Source organism: Anomaloglossus baeobatrachus, chromosome 5 (assembly GCF_048569485.1).
Source record: "Anomaloglossus baeobatrachus isolate aAnoBae1 chromosome 5, aAnoBae1.hap1, whole genome shotgun sequence".
In the NCBI taxonomy this organism is placed as follows: domain Eukaryota; kingdom Metazoa; phylum Chordata; class Amphibia; order Anura; family Aromobatidae; genus Anomaloglossus; species Anomaloglossus baeobatrachus.
In genome coordinates this window covers 322128255-322144280 of record NC_134357.1, presented here as the reverse complement: position 1 = coordinate 322144280, position 16026 = coordinate 322128255, and the positions used below count along the sequence as shown (strand labels likewise).

General features: G+C 44.9%; 1 protein-coding gene across 1 annotated transcript in view; it reads right to left on the bottom strand.

The window, feature by feature from the left end:
- Positions 1 to 10765, bottom strand: part of PLTP (phospholipid transfer protein) — a 62049-nt gene extending 51284 nt beyond the window's left edge. Inside the window, exon 1 of the mRNA XM_075349757.1 lies at positions 10659 to 10765. The gene's annotated coding sequence lies outside the window, so the exon portion shown is untranslated. The remainder of the gene's footprint in view (positions 1 to 10658) is intronic.
- Positions 10766 to 16026: the final 5261 nt, after the last annotated feature.

The window sequence follows — 16026 nt, the reverse complement described above, 5'->3', positions numbered from 1 at the left end:
ACGATTTTCACCATTTTTGAGGTCGCTTAAGGTCGCTGGTCAGTATCACACGCTGCGATATCGTTAATGACGCCGGATGTGCGTCACTAACAACTTGACCCCGACGACAAAACATTAACGATATCGTAGCGTGTAAAGCCCCCTTAAGTGTAATAAAGAATTACAAAACTGGCGAATGTATACGGATAGATATTTAGAAAATACATTTTAGGTACTGGACCACCCCTTTATTTGTCAGGATTACAGGAAGTGCCAAAGATGTTCTGGTCTCACTTATCGGACAGTACTGCGCCGAATACATACAGCATACAACTATAAAGTCGTTTTTATCAAGTATGATGGGTTACAAGTGTAGACACAGTTAGAAAACTTCTTAGGAGGATGAACAACCAGGTTAGAGCAGGGAAACCTGATGGCAGGTCCTCAAGTCCCATCTGTCCCGGTTTACTGTGGTTTTCAGCACTGAGTACTGTGGATGAAGAACATGGCATTCATGCAAGTACCACAATTACAGTGGTCTATAGAGATTCCTAGGACTTTGCTTTAACTTAGAACACAACTGTGAACAAATGCCACATACTAAAATGTGGTGTTCTGCAGTAAACCTGACCGCGCCCAAGGTTCTGTTCACATGTCTTGATCACATCTGTTTGAATCGGATACATTATTTAAAAAAACGTGGATTCATTACAAATGGAGCAAAATCAAACAAAATGGAAACCAGTTTTTGATTTTAGAATGGACCTGTCTTTAGAAAAAAAAAATTGTTGTCCACTTTAGTTACTGTATTGGTTCAGTTTGTAGCCATTTTTACAAGAGCTGTTTCTAACACTCGTAGTCCTAAAAAAAGGCCCGTTAGTGGATATCATAATAAGGACAATCCATTGTGATCCATTTTGAACAGACTTCAATGTTGACTGTGCAAAAAAGTTGTGAAGACTATATTTTTTAATTCTACTGAAAAAAAGTAGAAAGCAGCTGGAAACAAGGTGAATGGAGGATATTTATATATTTTCTAGCACTTCCATTCCATATCACATATATGGATCCTGTAGTTATGTTTTTATGATCCCAAAATGAATTAAAAAATGGAAATCATTACTGGACATGTGAACAGAGTCTAATAAATAAATATGAGCATAAGATTTTCTTTATAAAATTATTAATATTTGGCAATTTGTAAATTTATACAGACCAATATATTTGGTAGAATCCATTTACCAACTACATGCGCTGGAGGAAAGTAGCAGGTACACTGATATGCAATTACATAGAGGTCCAGCAAGCAATATCTACCTTAAAAAGAACAAAATAATAAAGCTCTCTACTATCTCTGACAATACATGACACGCAAAGGACTATGCTCATTCCTATCCATGTCTTACAAGTACTGAAGAATTGGCACACAAGGGCCAGGAATTACGTCATCAATGGCTAAAACCTCACGGTCATCAAAGTAGTAGTTTGAAAAAAAGGGTCCCATATGCTGGCCCTGTACAGGTCATTTTTAGACTTGGTTGTCCACTACTTTTACATTGATGGCCTATACTTAGGATAGGACATCAATGTCTGATTGGCCAGGGTCCAAAACTTGGCATCCCCGCGGATCAGCTGCTCTCGTTGTCAGTGGCAGCATGGAGCTGGAAATGCTCAGTTCTGAAGCTGCCCCGTCTTCTTATAGCAGCCGCAGCTGGGTACTGCACATCCACCTCTTATTGATTTGAATGGGAGGCAGATGTGCTGTACCCGGACGAGGATGCTATCAGTTGACAGGGTAGCTCTAGAACTGAAAATTTCCGGCTGACTGCTGCCAGTCCCTGGTCGATCAGACATTGATGACCTATCTTATGGATAGAATATCAATGTAAGGGTATGTGCCCACGATCAGAACCCGCAGGAGACCGCAGTTACCTGTGCCCACAATCAGGGTTCCGGCGCTGCGGTCTCTAGCTGTGTTCTCCCTGCGGAAAACGCTTACGACTCCGCAGCAAAGAACTGATATGCTTGCGGCTCAGAAAGCCACACTGCAGGTCAGTTTACTCTGCGGGCAGTACACGCACAGTGAGCATGAGATTTCTAGAAATCCCATCCGCTGTGCTTTTACAGTACAACACAGCGTTTTGGACAGAACTGAAACACGCTGCATCAAAACAGCTGTAAACACTGATCGTGGGCACACACCATAAAAGTAGTGAACAGTTTCTTTAAAGCATTATCCCTATAATTATTTAGTTTTATTTATACGTTATATGAACTAAAGTTTTTACTATAATTTGACATCAATTTTTCACATCCCTTAATTTTAGCCCACTCCTCTGCTCTGTACAACTCCCCTAATTCAGACTCATTGGTATTTTTATGCTCATTGCTCAGTTCAGGTCTTGCCAACGCTTCTTTATTGAGTTCAAGTCAGGACATTGGTTTGGCAATCTGAATTTTAAATTTTGGGGGATTTTTTTCAGCCATTTACATGTAGACTTTATTTTTTTTTACCATTGACTGGCTAGATACTGGCTAAATATCTGCATATCTGTATTCTAATAGCTGTAATAGAGACATTCTGTATATTTTATATTATTTTACTTTATTTAGTATTTGTTTTACTACTAAAGTCATGTTCCTAAAGGAAAACGCTGAATAGGATTCAATGACCTTTAAGGTTATGATAAGAAATGACTATTGCATCTTTGAAAAGTTGCTTCGAGAGCAAAATAAAAGGGAAACGCAAAGGTTATAAAATACCCAGCTATAAGAAAAAAAAGCAAAGTAACAAACAATTTGGGGATATAAATATTTTTGCATCATGTATGTTTTTTATCCGGAAAAGGCCTGAAAAATATGTTTTGTTGTTCACAAGGAATGACATTATCTTTCTAAGGAACTGAATGTTTTTTTTTGTTGTTTCTGGAGTCAAAACAGTAAAGACAAAGACTCAGACTTTGGCTTAAGTCCTGGGCCTTGGGATAAAGGACATGTTCTCTGATGAGCTGCCAGTGCGCTTAGACAGTGATACAAGGTCTCTAACTGAGTAGATAGTGTATGGTTCTTACACTTTTACCAGCTTTTAACTTAATTAAAAAATATAAAAAAAGAAAATTATGAATATATATATCTTCTAGTGAATTTCTGCATATTTAAAGTTTAATTAGTATTAAAGTATTAGACGCATTTATAAAGTAGCTACACAGTTCTTATTGATAAATCACAATCTACCATTACAATTACACAATAGAATTATAGGAAACCTGATAGATGATGCATCGTCCAGCTCCGATATTTCAGCTGAGTGGTTTCAGAAAAAAAATATTTTTAAAATTCGGCTGTGGACCATGCAACTAGGATGACTGGTCCAAGAGACCATTCCTCAGTGGCTTCTTCTTGTCATGCTTCTCTTGACTAAAATGTATCTCCCTATGTTGGGCAGAGACAAGCCACCTTGGACTTTCTTCTTGGACTAGTCCTCTTAGTCCCATCATTCCCAGGACTGACAGGTCTCTTTCTATACACTCACAAAGGGCTCATTCACACGATTGTTGTTTTGGTCCGAGTGCTGTCCGTAAAAATGAACAGTATTCGGGCCAGGGTTATCAATGTGGCAGTGCAGATGAACAATTTTTTTCCCTCTCCAAATATGTGTGTCACAGAAATTGCAGACTGACTGCACATGGATGAAAAGTGTGAACTAAATCGTCCCACATTTCTGTATGAAAGTCCTAATGATTTTTTATACAATTGTGTGAACAAGCCCAAAGGGAGAAACTTGTTTGTACAGGGGAGCGGCGGGACAGCGAGAAGTCACCAGGGATCTGCCTCTTGGTCTAGTCATACTAGCTGCTTTCTTCCGAGGACTGACTGGGCTCTCACTATACACAAATACATAGTTAGAGACTTGATAGTCTAGGAGAGAGGGGTGGAAAGAAGTTATTAGGAACCAGTCTCTTAGACTAGTCATCCTAGCTACCTTGGTTCAGGGACTGACTGGCCTCTCACTATACACACATACATAGTTAGAGACTTGATAGTCTAGGGGAGACGGGTGGGAAGAAGTTATTAGGAACCAGTCTCTTGGACTAGTCATCTTAGCTGCCTTGGTTCAGGGACTGATTGGCCTCTCACTATACACACATACATAGTTAGAGACTTGATAGTCTAGGGGAGACGGGTGGGAAGAAGTTATTAGGAACCAGTCTCTTGGACTAGTCATCTTAGCTGCCTTGGTTCGGGGACTGACTGGCCTCTCACTATACACACATACATAGTTAGAGATTTGATAGTCTAGGGGACAGGGGTGGAAAGAAGCCACAAGGAACTAGTCTCTTGGACTAGTCATATAAGCTGCTTTGTACCGGGGATTGACTGGCCTCTAACTATACACACATACTTTACATAGAGACTTGATAGCCTAGGGGAGAGGGGTGGGTAGAAGCCACTAGGAACCAGTCTCTTGGACTAGTCATCTTAGCTGCTTTTTCCTGGGATTGACTGGCCTCTCATTATACACACATACATAGTTAGAGATTTCATAGTCTAGGAGAGTGGGTTGGGAAAAAGCCACAAGGAACCAGTCTCTTGGACTAGTCATCCTAGCTGCTTTGTTTCAGGGACTGAATGGCCTCTAACTATACACACATACATAGTTAGAGACTTGATAGTCTAGGAGAGAGGGGTGGGAAGAAGTTACCAGGAAACAGTCTCTTGGACTAGTCATCCTAGCTGCTTTGTTATGAGGAATGACTGGCCTCTCAGAATACAAACATACTGTACATAGTTAGAGACTTGATAGCCTAGGGGAGAGGGGTGGGAAGAAGCCACTAGGAACCAGTCTCTTGGACTAGTCATCCTAGGTGCTTTGTTCCTGGGATTGACTGGCCTCTCACTATACACACATAGATAGTTAGAGATTTCATAGTCTAGAAGAGTGGGGTGGGAAAAAGCCACCAGGAACCGGTCTCTTGGACTAGTAATCCTAGTTGCATCGTTTGTGTCACCCTATGCACACATATAAGGAGGAGGAATCTATCAGTCAAGGGAAGATGGGCGGGGAGAAGCCACTGAAGATCTACCTCTTGGACTAGTCATGCTAGTCGCATCGCATCTACCTGGCTGGTTTTTAAATGGATACTGTTTTCTGTGAAACTCTACAACATTCCAGAGTAAAACATGGGTAGCTGAAATGAAGGAGTCGTACTGTAATTCAATCTTGTTCATGCAGCATTAATTAGCTGTTAGATTGCCTTCAATTATGAAGTTCACGTATAAAATCAGAATAGACGGGGAGCAGAGGAGCAGATGTTTCATGACTGACCTAAATCTCACCTCATGTGCTACAATTTTCCACATCCTCTTAAACCCCTGCCAATCTGTCACAGGCTTTGCTTAACAGTAAGCCCGTCATTGGCATAAACCATGCCATATCAGGCTTAATATTTGCCTTCTTAAAACTCAATTTTGAACTTCATATTCCATTTGCACTGCCACAAAGCAGGTTCTAATGTGAATACACGTCATATGAGTGTAATACTGTTGTCGGAAGTGTAAAGCCTGCTTTACACGGTACGACCGATTGTGCGATTTCACAATCGATCGTACCCGCCCCCGTCCTTTTTGCGTCACGGGCAAATCGCTGCCCGTGTCGCACAAAGTTACTAAACCCCGTCACACATACTTACCTCTCGTGCGACCTCGCTGTGGGCGGCGAACGTCCACTTCCTGGAGTGGGAGGGACGTTCGGCGTCACAGTGACGTCACACGGCCGCCGGCCAATCAGAGCGGAGGGGCGGAGATGAGCAGGATGTAAACATCCCGCCCACCTCCTTCCTTCCACATAGAGCCGGCGGCGGCCGCGGGAGGCAGGTGAGCTGCTCATCGTTCCCGTGGTGTCACACGGAGCGACGTGTGCTACCACGGAAACGATGGGCGACTAAAGTAACCGATATTATGGAACCTAACGAGCAGTACCCGACTCACGATTTGTGAGCGATACTGCGTCGCTAGGAGGTGTCACACAGGCCGGCATCGCCAGCGATGCCGGATGTGCATCACAAAAACCGTGACCCCGACGATCTATCGCCCGATAGATTGCCTGGTGTAAAGCAGGCTTAAGGCTATGTGCCCATGTTGTGTTTTTATGTGCAGAAAATCTGCACATAGAAATGCATGTTTTGGTAGGAAAAGAGCAGCTGAAAAAATGTGCATTTTTTTATTGCGTTTGCGTGTTTTTTCACATTCTTTTTTCCATGTTTGATTTTGTGCGTTTTTCATGCGCTGTACCCCCGCAGTTGCTGCCGGGTCACCGGCTTATCTTACAGCCGGGACCCGGGTCTCACTGCCCGGAGCTATGCCCGCGCTGCTCCCGGGAGTTTAACTCCCTGAATGCTGCCATCATGCTATTACAGCATTCAGGAGACAAGGAGAGGAATCGTTTACATCTCCCTGGTGATCGGGTCCATGTTATGTGACCCGATCACTGCAATGGTAACCCTTGGTCATCACCATGATGATCCCGGGTTACTGAGGTACGAATCACCTCACAGACCAGGGCACCTACGTCACTGGAGTTCTCTGCAGAAAAGTCCTGCGATAAAGACTGTGATGCTAGGTCCTGGGAACCCCGGTGACGTAACAAGGTGAACTGAGTTCATACTGGCGGATTTGCAGGAAACCCCGGTGATCCACCTGCACTCGATTCACCTTGTGACATCACCGGACTTCCCTGCCGCAAGGTTCCGTGGTAAAGACCGCAACATGAGGAAATGGCTGCAGGGAACCCCAGTGATGTAAAAAAAAACACAAAGAAACGCACAAAAAAAGCAAGAAGAGCATTAGACATGCATTTTTTCTGGCATTTCTCACTGACTCCATTGGAGTCAATTGGTGAAAAAAGCAGGAAGAATCGCAGAAACAACTGACATGCTGCTTCTTAATTCCGCAACAAAAAGTGCAAGGAAAAAAGAAGCAGCGTGTGCACAGCAAGTCAGGATTCTCAGACTTTGTTGGGATGCTTTTTCCCTGCTTTTATTGATTAAAAGAAGAAAGGAAAAAAGCTTGGAAAAAAGCAACGTACGCACAAGTCCTTTGAGGATAAAATAGCCGTTTTACCCACCCCCTGACTTCTGAAACTAATGTCCATTTTATTCATTTTAAAGCGATACAGACTATAGGTCAACAAGAAGATAACACATGTCCTTATTATAGAAGGTCACCCCAAGAATGGGAGTCATCACCACACAAAAAACAGCATTAGTGCATTGTACAAATACTTGCAAAATGGAATTTTAAAAAAATTGTAAGACTTTTGACAATTTATGGAATCTACAGATGCTTTCTGGAATTACAAGCCTAAGGCAAGCATTCTCCTATTGCAAGACCTGAAAGCACATGGCTGCCTATGACACAAGTTTCATTTACACTTTAACACTTACATATATAGTGTGAATTTGAATGGCAATGTGGCCGCAGCTCTACAGGAAAGTAATTACATTACTATGGTACTGGTTAACAATGCTGACCATTCCCCATTCCCCGGTACTACTATTCCACAGTCACCATCTAGTAACAGATACTGGTCTGGAATGCTGAACTGGGATTCCTAGAAAAGCACAAATCATGTCTAGCAATCACAAGGTATGTTCAATCTTGTATCTTATTTATTTGAAACTACTACTCCTTTCTGGTATAGTGTGCACTGTGTGAAGAATTTCCTCTATGTCCATGAAGGAATTATACATCTGCCATATCATGTCTTTCAACTATTCTTTGCAAAGCTTGTACTACTAAAAGTAATATACATAATTTACCAAATACCTAAGGAAAAAAGTGAAAAAATCACATAAAGGTTTAAAGGGAACCAGTCACCAGTTTTGGGGCCTATAAGCTGTGGCCACCACCAGTGGGCTCTTATATACAGCGTTCTAATATGCTGTATATAAGAGCCCAGGCCGCTGTGTAGAGCATAAAAAACACTTTATAATAATTACCTAATAGTCGCACTGCAGTGGAGTTGGGCCATATCATGTCTTACAGCTATTCTTTGCAAAGCTTGTACTACTAAAAGTAATATACATAATTTACCAAATACCTAAGGAAAAAAGTGTTACGAGAGTGTGGCTGCATGAAAAAGATGTACCTAAAGTCACATCAAGGTTTAAAGGGAACCTGTCACCAGATTTGGGGCCTATAAGCTGTGGCCACCACCAGTGGGCTCTTATATATAGCATTCTAACATGCTGTATATAAGAGCCCAGGCCGCTGTGTAGAACATAAAAAACACTTTATAATAATTACCTAATGGTCGCGCTACAGTGGAGTTGGGCCATATGGGCGTCTCCGTTGTCCAGTGCCGGCACCTCCTGTTTCAGCCATCTTCATCCTCCTTCTGATTCCTGCGTGCATGACGCGTCTATGTCATACACACTGGCCGATCCCGCACAGGCACACTACAATACTTTGATCTGCCCTGCTCAGGGCAGATCAAAGAGCGCCTGGGCAGGACCTCAATGTGCCGGTGAGTTTGGATGATGTAGACGCGTCATGCACCCCGGCTACAGAAGAAGGAGGACGAGGATGGCCGAAAGAGGCGGCACTGGCACCGGAGAATGGAGACGCCCATCTGACTCAAATCCACCGCAGCGTGACCATTAGGTAATTATTATAAAGTGTTTTTTATGTTCTCACAGTGGCCTGGGCTCTTATATACAGTATGTTAGAATGCTGTATATAAGAGCCCACTGGTGGTGGCCGCAGCTTATATACCAAAAAAACGGTGGCAAGTTACCTTTAAGAAATAAAAGATATAAATTCATCAAGGTTAGCCCATTCTATTTCAATGCTGATCCAAATATGCCTCATAAGACACAAGGCAGTATTTCTCATCTTAGGCTATGTTCACACTTCTAAACCGATTTATTACATAAATTGGAAAAATAAGAAGCAGAAAAGCCCCAATGATTATTATGGGGTTTGTCTGGGTTCCGTTAAGTTACGTAGTTTTTTAGAACTGAAGAAAAAACGTATGCAGAATTTTTTCATACATTTTTAAAACTGACAGATGCCGTTCATAAAAAAAGAACAAAGGAATGGAATGTCAAATACAAAGTGTGAACATAGCCTTAGAGCTACAATTCCTTCCCAACTCCAATATTGTCAGAATAGATCATCAAATCAACAATGCATATATGCTGGGATAAAGGGGAATAATTAGATCCCCTCGGTATGCACAAGCCTATCCTTCATTAATGATTAATCATATCCAGGATCCCACTGTCCACAAAGTAGATAGAAAGCGATTACCTGCCCAGCACTCGGATGATGGAGCTTTATTTATGTAGAAAGTGATTACCTGCCCAGCGCTCGGATGATGGAGCTTTAATTATGAAGAAAGTGATTACCTGCCCAGCGCTCGGATGATGGAGCATTATTTATAGAGAAAGTTATTACCCGCCCAGCACTCGGATGATGGAGCTTTATTTCTGTAGAATGTGATTACCTGCCTAGCGCTCGGATGATGGAGCTTTATTTATGGAGAAAGTTATTATCTGCCCAGCGCTCAGATGATGGAGCTTTATTTATGTAAAAAGTTATTACCTGCCCAGCGCTAGGATGATGGAGCTTTATTTATGGAGAAAGTGATTACCTGCCCAGCGCTCGGATGATGGAGCTTTATTTATGGAGAAAGTGGTTAAACTGCCCAGCGCTCGGATGATGGAGCTTTATTTATGGAGAAAGTGATTACCTGCCCAGCGCTCGGATGATGGAGCTTTATTTATGGAGAAAGTGGTTAAACTGCCCAGCGCTCGGTTGATGGAGCTTAATTTATGGCTTAATTTATGGAGAAAGTGATTACCTGCCCAGCGCTCGGATGATGGAGCATTATTTATGTCCTCATTGACAATGCATTATCATTAAAGAATACAGAGCTGGTGCATAGCTAATCCTGGGGTAAGTCCAAGACAGATCAATGTATAGTACCATGTCAGATAGTTCCACAATCCTTACTAATGCATAATATGTAACTTCTCAATCTCGGGAACGTTGTATGGGTGACCTCAAAGTAATTTGGGAATAAAGAGGGCTTTGTTGAGGTTGAAAGGGGTATTTAAACAGATAAAGCTAATTTAACACTGTATATATATTGCACTAATGTGTTAACAATTTATGTGCGATATATCAAAGGAATCTATGTACACATCCCATGCATGTATATACCGTAACCCCACAGGCAGATGCAATCCCTCATCTAGGTGCACTGATCATTGGAACCTGCTCGTTATGAAGACATCTTGTAGGTTTGCTCTTACTTTCTTACATTTACAGACTCCTTTTAGTTCAATATCAGTATTTATCTATTTTAACATTTAGATATTTACATCTAGTGCTTGGAAAGTGCATGTTTATAGTAAGCAGCATTCATTTCTGTAATGACAAGTGATAACCAGATAGAGAAGTGTAGGTAGATTAGAGAAAGAACATCCATGTCTTACTGCAGACTAGCCTCAGCCTCATGCAGACCCCATTATGGCCCCTGTGATTACGACCCCTGTGATTACGACCCCTGTGATTACGGCCCCCTGTGATTACGACCCCCTGTGATTACAGCCCCCTGTTATTAGGGCCCCATGTTATTAGGGCCCCCTGTGATTAGGGCCCCTGTGCACACTCACCTAGCCCCTGCGCTCACTTGGCTTATCTTGACTGCGCAGTTCCAGCACTGGTACTGGACCAGCACACTGCCTGCAGAGGCTTATATACGGCACCCTCATACACATTCATACACACGCCGCCCCTCCTCCTTCCCACAGACCACACAGCTGGATACGGGCAGACCCTCGGGCAGTAACTCATCTGTAATAGAGACTGGGACAGGAAAAAACACAACATGAAGATATTATTACAAACATACAGCACAAAGCCACAGGAGTCGCACAAACTGCACACAAAAGAAAGACAGCATCGCACAATGGAGGCAGAGGAGCACACGGCGGGGAGCCATAATACACACAATAGCTGTATTCTCGCTAGCATGTGATTTCTTATTCCGATGGCTCGCTGAGCCGTAGGATAAAGCTGCAGTTAAACTGAAAGATAATTGTGAACGAGCATTTTTTAAAGCGTAACCATTATTCTAATTTTTATTTCATAAATCAATATTACACATGAAAATAAGCAACTTTGTAATATATCTTATCGGAGAAAGCTGCTTCTTTCTCTGCCAGAACTGATCAGTCATTATCAAAATTCTCAATTCTGAGGTAAATCTGTGTTCAGTGAAGACTTTCCCATTACTGAGATAGGAGATGGCAGTTGGTGCTGATGAGATTCTATGACAATGGGAAGAGGGAGGAGCTAGAGGCAGAGCTCCACCCTTCTTCCTCTTCTATCTACATAGGAGATGACAGTTGTTACTGATAAGATTCCATGAGGACAGGAGGAAAGAGGAGCCGAGGTAGAGGGAATAGCTAGAGGCAGAACTCTGCCCTCCTACCTCTTCTATGTACATGGGAGATGGCAGTTGCTACTGAGGAGATTCTATGATGATATAAGGAGGGAGGAGATAGAGGCAGAAGGAGGAGCTAGGGGCAAAGGAAGGAGCCAGAGGCTGAGCTCTGCACTCCTTTCTCTTCTGTCTATATAGGAGTTTTAAGTTGCTACTGATGAAAATCTATGATGATGATGGGAGGAGCTAGTGACAGAGTTCCACCCTCCTTCCACTTTTATCTGCATAGGAGATCAAAGTTGTTACTGATAAGATTCTATGATGACATGAGGAGGGAGGAGCTAGAGGCAGAGGGTGGAGCCAGAGGCTGAGCTCTGCACTCCTTTCTCTTCTATCTGCATAGGACATATGCAAATCAAAAAGGTCCATGGAGCCTCTGTTAGGAGTCTCGACAGAGAAAATAGCCAGATATCACTCTGGGAAGGACCTAACAGAGGCTCCATGGACCTTTTGGATTTGCATACTTCCCAGGGGGCAATGTACCTAGGATTTCACTGTGTTGAGCGCCTTTGATGGCTGCCGGCAGTGGTCTCCCCGAGATCAGTGATTGTTTGGTCTTGTTGGTCTACCAGGCATTGCTCCCACCTGGCCAGAATCCTACTCCACACTGATGATTGTATTGGCCAATGCATGTAAGCCCGGAAACCAAATGGCAAGGTATATCTCTGTATTCCGGGAACCTAACTTAAAGGGGTTATCCGGCTTTTTTTTTATTATTTCCCTATTGGGCTACATTGGGGCAGGTAAGTAGATAGAGACCACTTACCTGCCTTGCTGTCAGCCCCTCTCCCCCGGCTCAGAGCGGTCATGTGACCGCTCCTGCCGCGATTTTGCTGCTTCCGGTCATTTCATGTCTACATGGGCAGGGCCATGTTGACATGCAAATGTGGAAACAGCATGTCGCCTCCCTGCTGGGCTGTACAGTGCGATGAGCCCCGCCCCCCTTCCCTGCACCCTCCCACACATTCCCCCGCACCTCCCCCTGCACTGCTGTGGGGGTCCGTGACCTGGCGGCGGGGCCTGGCGGCAGCTGCCATGGTGTCAGCTCCAGCACCGGCCCCCCTGCTCAGGATCACATATTCAAATATACCGGCATCACAGATCACCGATGCCGGTACATTTGAAAGTGCTGATGAGAAGCAGCGCAGCGCTGCTTCTCATCTTGCACGCTGTCTGAGCTCTCTTCAGCACAGCGGTGAAGTCACCACTGTGCTGATATGTCTAGAGCACAGACAGCGCGCGAACGTGCAGGAGCGGAGGGGACCGATGACGGGTGAGTATGTACTCCCTATGGGGTGGTGTGTGTGTGTGTGTGTGTATGCGGTGCACAGCCCGATGTGTGTGTATGCGGTGCAGAGCCTGATGTGGTGTGGGGTGCAGAGCCCGATGTAGTGTGGGGTGCAGAGCCCGATGTGGGGCTGTTATTTGCAATGCTGTAGTGTAGTGCGCTGCCCTGTAGTGCCCTGCCCTGTAGTGCCCTGCCGTGCAGTGCGCTGCCGTGCAGTGCGCTGCCGTGTAGTGTGCTGCCCTGTAGTGCGCTGCCCTGTAGTGTCCTGTAGTGTCCTGTCCTGTAGTGCCCTGTAGTGTCCTGCCCTGTAGTGTCCTGTAGTGTCCTGCCCTGTAGTGTCCTGTAGTGATCTGCCGTGTAGTGTGCTGCCCTGTAGTGTCCTGTCCTGTAGTGTCCTGTAATGTGCTGCCCTGTAGTGATCTGTCCTGTAGTGTCCTGTAATGTGCTGCCCTGTAGTGTCCTGTAATGTGCTGCTCTGTAGTGTCCTGTCCTGTAATGTGCTGCCCTGTAGTGCCCTGTAGTGTGCTGCCCTGTAGTGTCCTGTAGTGTCCTGCCCTGTAGTGTCCTGTCCTGTAGTGTCCTGTAATGTGCTGCCCTGTAGTGTCCTGTCCTGTAGTGTCCTGTAATGTGCTGCCCTGTAGTGTCCTGTCCTGTAGTGTCCTGTAATGTGCTGCCCTGTAGTGTCCTGTCCTGTAGTGTCCTGTAATGTGCTGCCCTGTAGTGTCCTGTCCTGTAGTGTCCTGTAATGTGCTGCCCTGTAGTGATCTGTCCTGTAGTGTCCTGTAATGTGCTGCCTTGTAGTGTCCTGTAATGTGCTGCCCTGTCGTGTCCTGTTCTGTAATGTGCTGCCCTGTAGTGTCCTGTCCTGTAGTGTCCTGTAATGTACTGCCCTGCAGTGTCCTGCCCTGTAGTGTCCTGTAATGTGCTGCCCTGTAGTGATCTGTCCTGTAGTGTCCTGTAATGTGCTGCCTTGTAGTGTCATGTAATGTGCTGCCCTGTAGTGTCCTGTCCTGTAATGTGCTGCCCTGTAGTGTCCTGTCCTGTAGTGTCCTGTAATGTGCTGCCCTGTAGTGTCCTGTCCTGTAGTGTCCTGTAATGTGCTGCCCTGTAGTGTCCTGTCCTGTAGTGTCCTGTAATGTGCTGCCCTGTAGTGTCCTGTCCTGTAGTGTCCTGTAATGTGCTGCCCTGTAGTGTCCTGTCCTGTAGTGTCCTGTAATGTGCTGCCCTGTAGTGATCTGTCCTGTAGTGTCCTGTAATGTGCTGCCCTGTAGTGTCCTGTAATGTGCTGCCCTGTAGTGTCCTGTCCTGTAATGGGCTGCCCTGTAGTGTGCTGCCCTGTAGTGTCCTGTAGTGTCCTGCCCTGTAGTGTCCTGTCCTGTAGTGTCCTGTAATGTGCTGCCCTGTAGTGTCCTGTCCTGTAGTGTCCTGTAATGTGCTGCCCTGTAGTGTCCTGTCCTGTAGTGTCCTGTAATGTGCTGCCCTGTAGTGTCCTGTCCTGTAGTGTCCTGTAATGTGCTGCCCTGTAGTGATCTGTCCTGTAGTGTCCTGTAATGTGCTGCCTTGTAGTGTCCTGTAATGTGCTGCCCTGTAGTGTCCTGTCCTGTAATGTGCTGCCCTGTAGTGTCCTGTCCTGTAGTGTCCTGTAATGTGCTGCCCTGTAGTGTCCTGTCCTGTAGTGTCCTGTAATGTGCTGCCCTGTAGTGTCCTGTCCTGTAGTGTCCTGTAATGTGCTGCCCTGCAGTGTCCTGCCCTGTAGTGATCTGCCGTGTAGTGATGAGAGGTCAGTGCTGGGGCAGAATATACTGACAGGGAATGTGTGTGCAGGGGGCGGGCAGAGGGCAGGGCTGGACACTGGGGTGGGGCTGGACACTGAGGCCGGGCGGTGCCAGCTGTGACTGGGAGGTTTAGCACAGGAAGTGGTCATGTTTGCTGGAGCTGAATGTAAACAAGAAGCTGCACAGAATAAAGGTATAATTCAAGAGGAACAAAAGTTAGAAAACAAAAAATAACAATGTAGGGGTGATTAATATGACAATACAGCACAGATTAGCTTAAACTCAAACATTTTTGTTATGTCGGACAACCCCTTTAAATGCCACTATCTAGGTTAAAAACATCCATGTCTGGGAAAAAATGCCACTATTTGGACTGCAAACCTCCATGTATGGGCAGCTAGGCTCCTGCTATAATGGTTATGAACAGCCAGGTCTTAGGGCGGAGTGCCCAGTCAGAAAGAGACTCACTAGAAATATCAAAAAACTGACCCGCACATCCAACAAATGTGAACAGGTGCTAACTGAAAAAACATAGTAACTATAAATACAAACAGTTGCACACTGAAAAAAGCCAAAAATGTACTAGGGAAAATATGGCACTGCATTACTGCAAAAGAGAGATATTTAGTTTATGTGTTGGCCAATGCATGTAAGCCCGGACACCAACGGCAAGGTATATCTCTGTATTCCGGGAACCTAACTTAAATGCCACTATCTAGGTTAAAAACATCCATGTCTGGGAAACATCCATTTCCCTTGTCATATCTTTAAACTCGTCAAGAGTAGGATATTGACTAAAAGGGCCACATAATATGGTTGTTATGGTGGTCTCCTAAAAAAAGCCACTCCTTGGCTAGGTCCTTCCCGGAGGGATATCTGGCTATTTTCTGTGTTGAGACTCCTAACAGAGGCTCCATGTACCTTTTTGATTTGCATGCTTCCCAGGGGGCAATGCACGTAGGATTTCACTGTGTTGAGCACCCTCGCTGGCTCCGGCAGTGTTTTCTGGCTGGTCTCCCCAAGATTAGTTATTGTTTTATCTGCATAGGAGATGGCAGTTGCTATTGATGAGAATCTATGATGATGGGAAGAGCTAGAGGCAGAGAGAAGAGCGAGAGGCAGAGAGAAGAGCGAGAGGCAGAGGGAGGAGCTAGAGGCAGAGAGAAGAGCGAGAGGCAGAGGGAGGAGCTAGAGGCAGAGAGAAGAGCGAGAGGCAGAGGGAGGAGCTAGAGGCAGAGCTCCACCCTCCTTCCACTTCTATCTACATAGGAGATGGCAGTTGCTACTGATGAGATTCTATGCTGATGGGGGAGGGAGGAGCTAGAGGTAGAGGGAGGAGCTAGAGGCAGAGGGAGGAGCTAGAGGCAGAGGGAGGAGCTAGAGGCAGAGGTCTGCTCCTCCTCCTCTTCTATCTAGATATCTCATCAGAAACAGCTGCCATCTCCTATCTCAGTAATGGGATAGTCTTCACT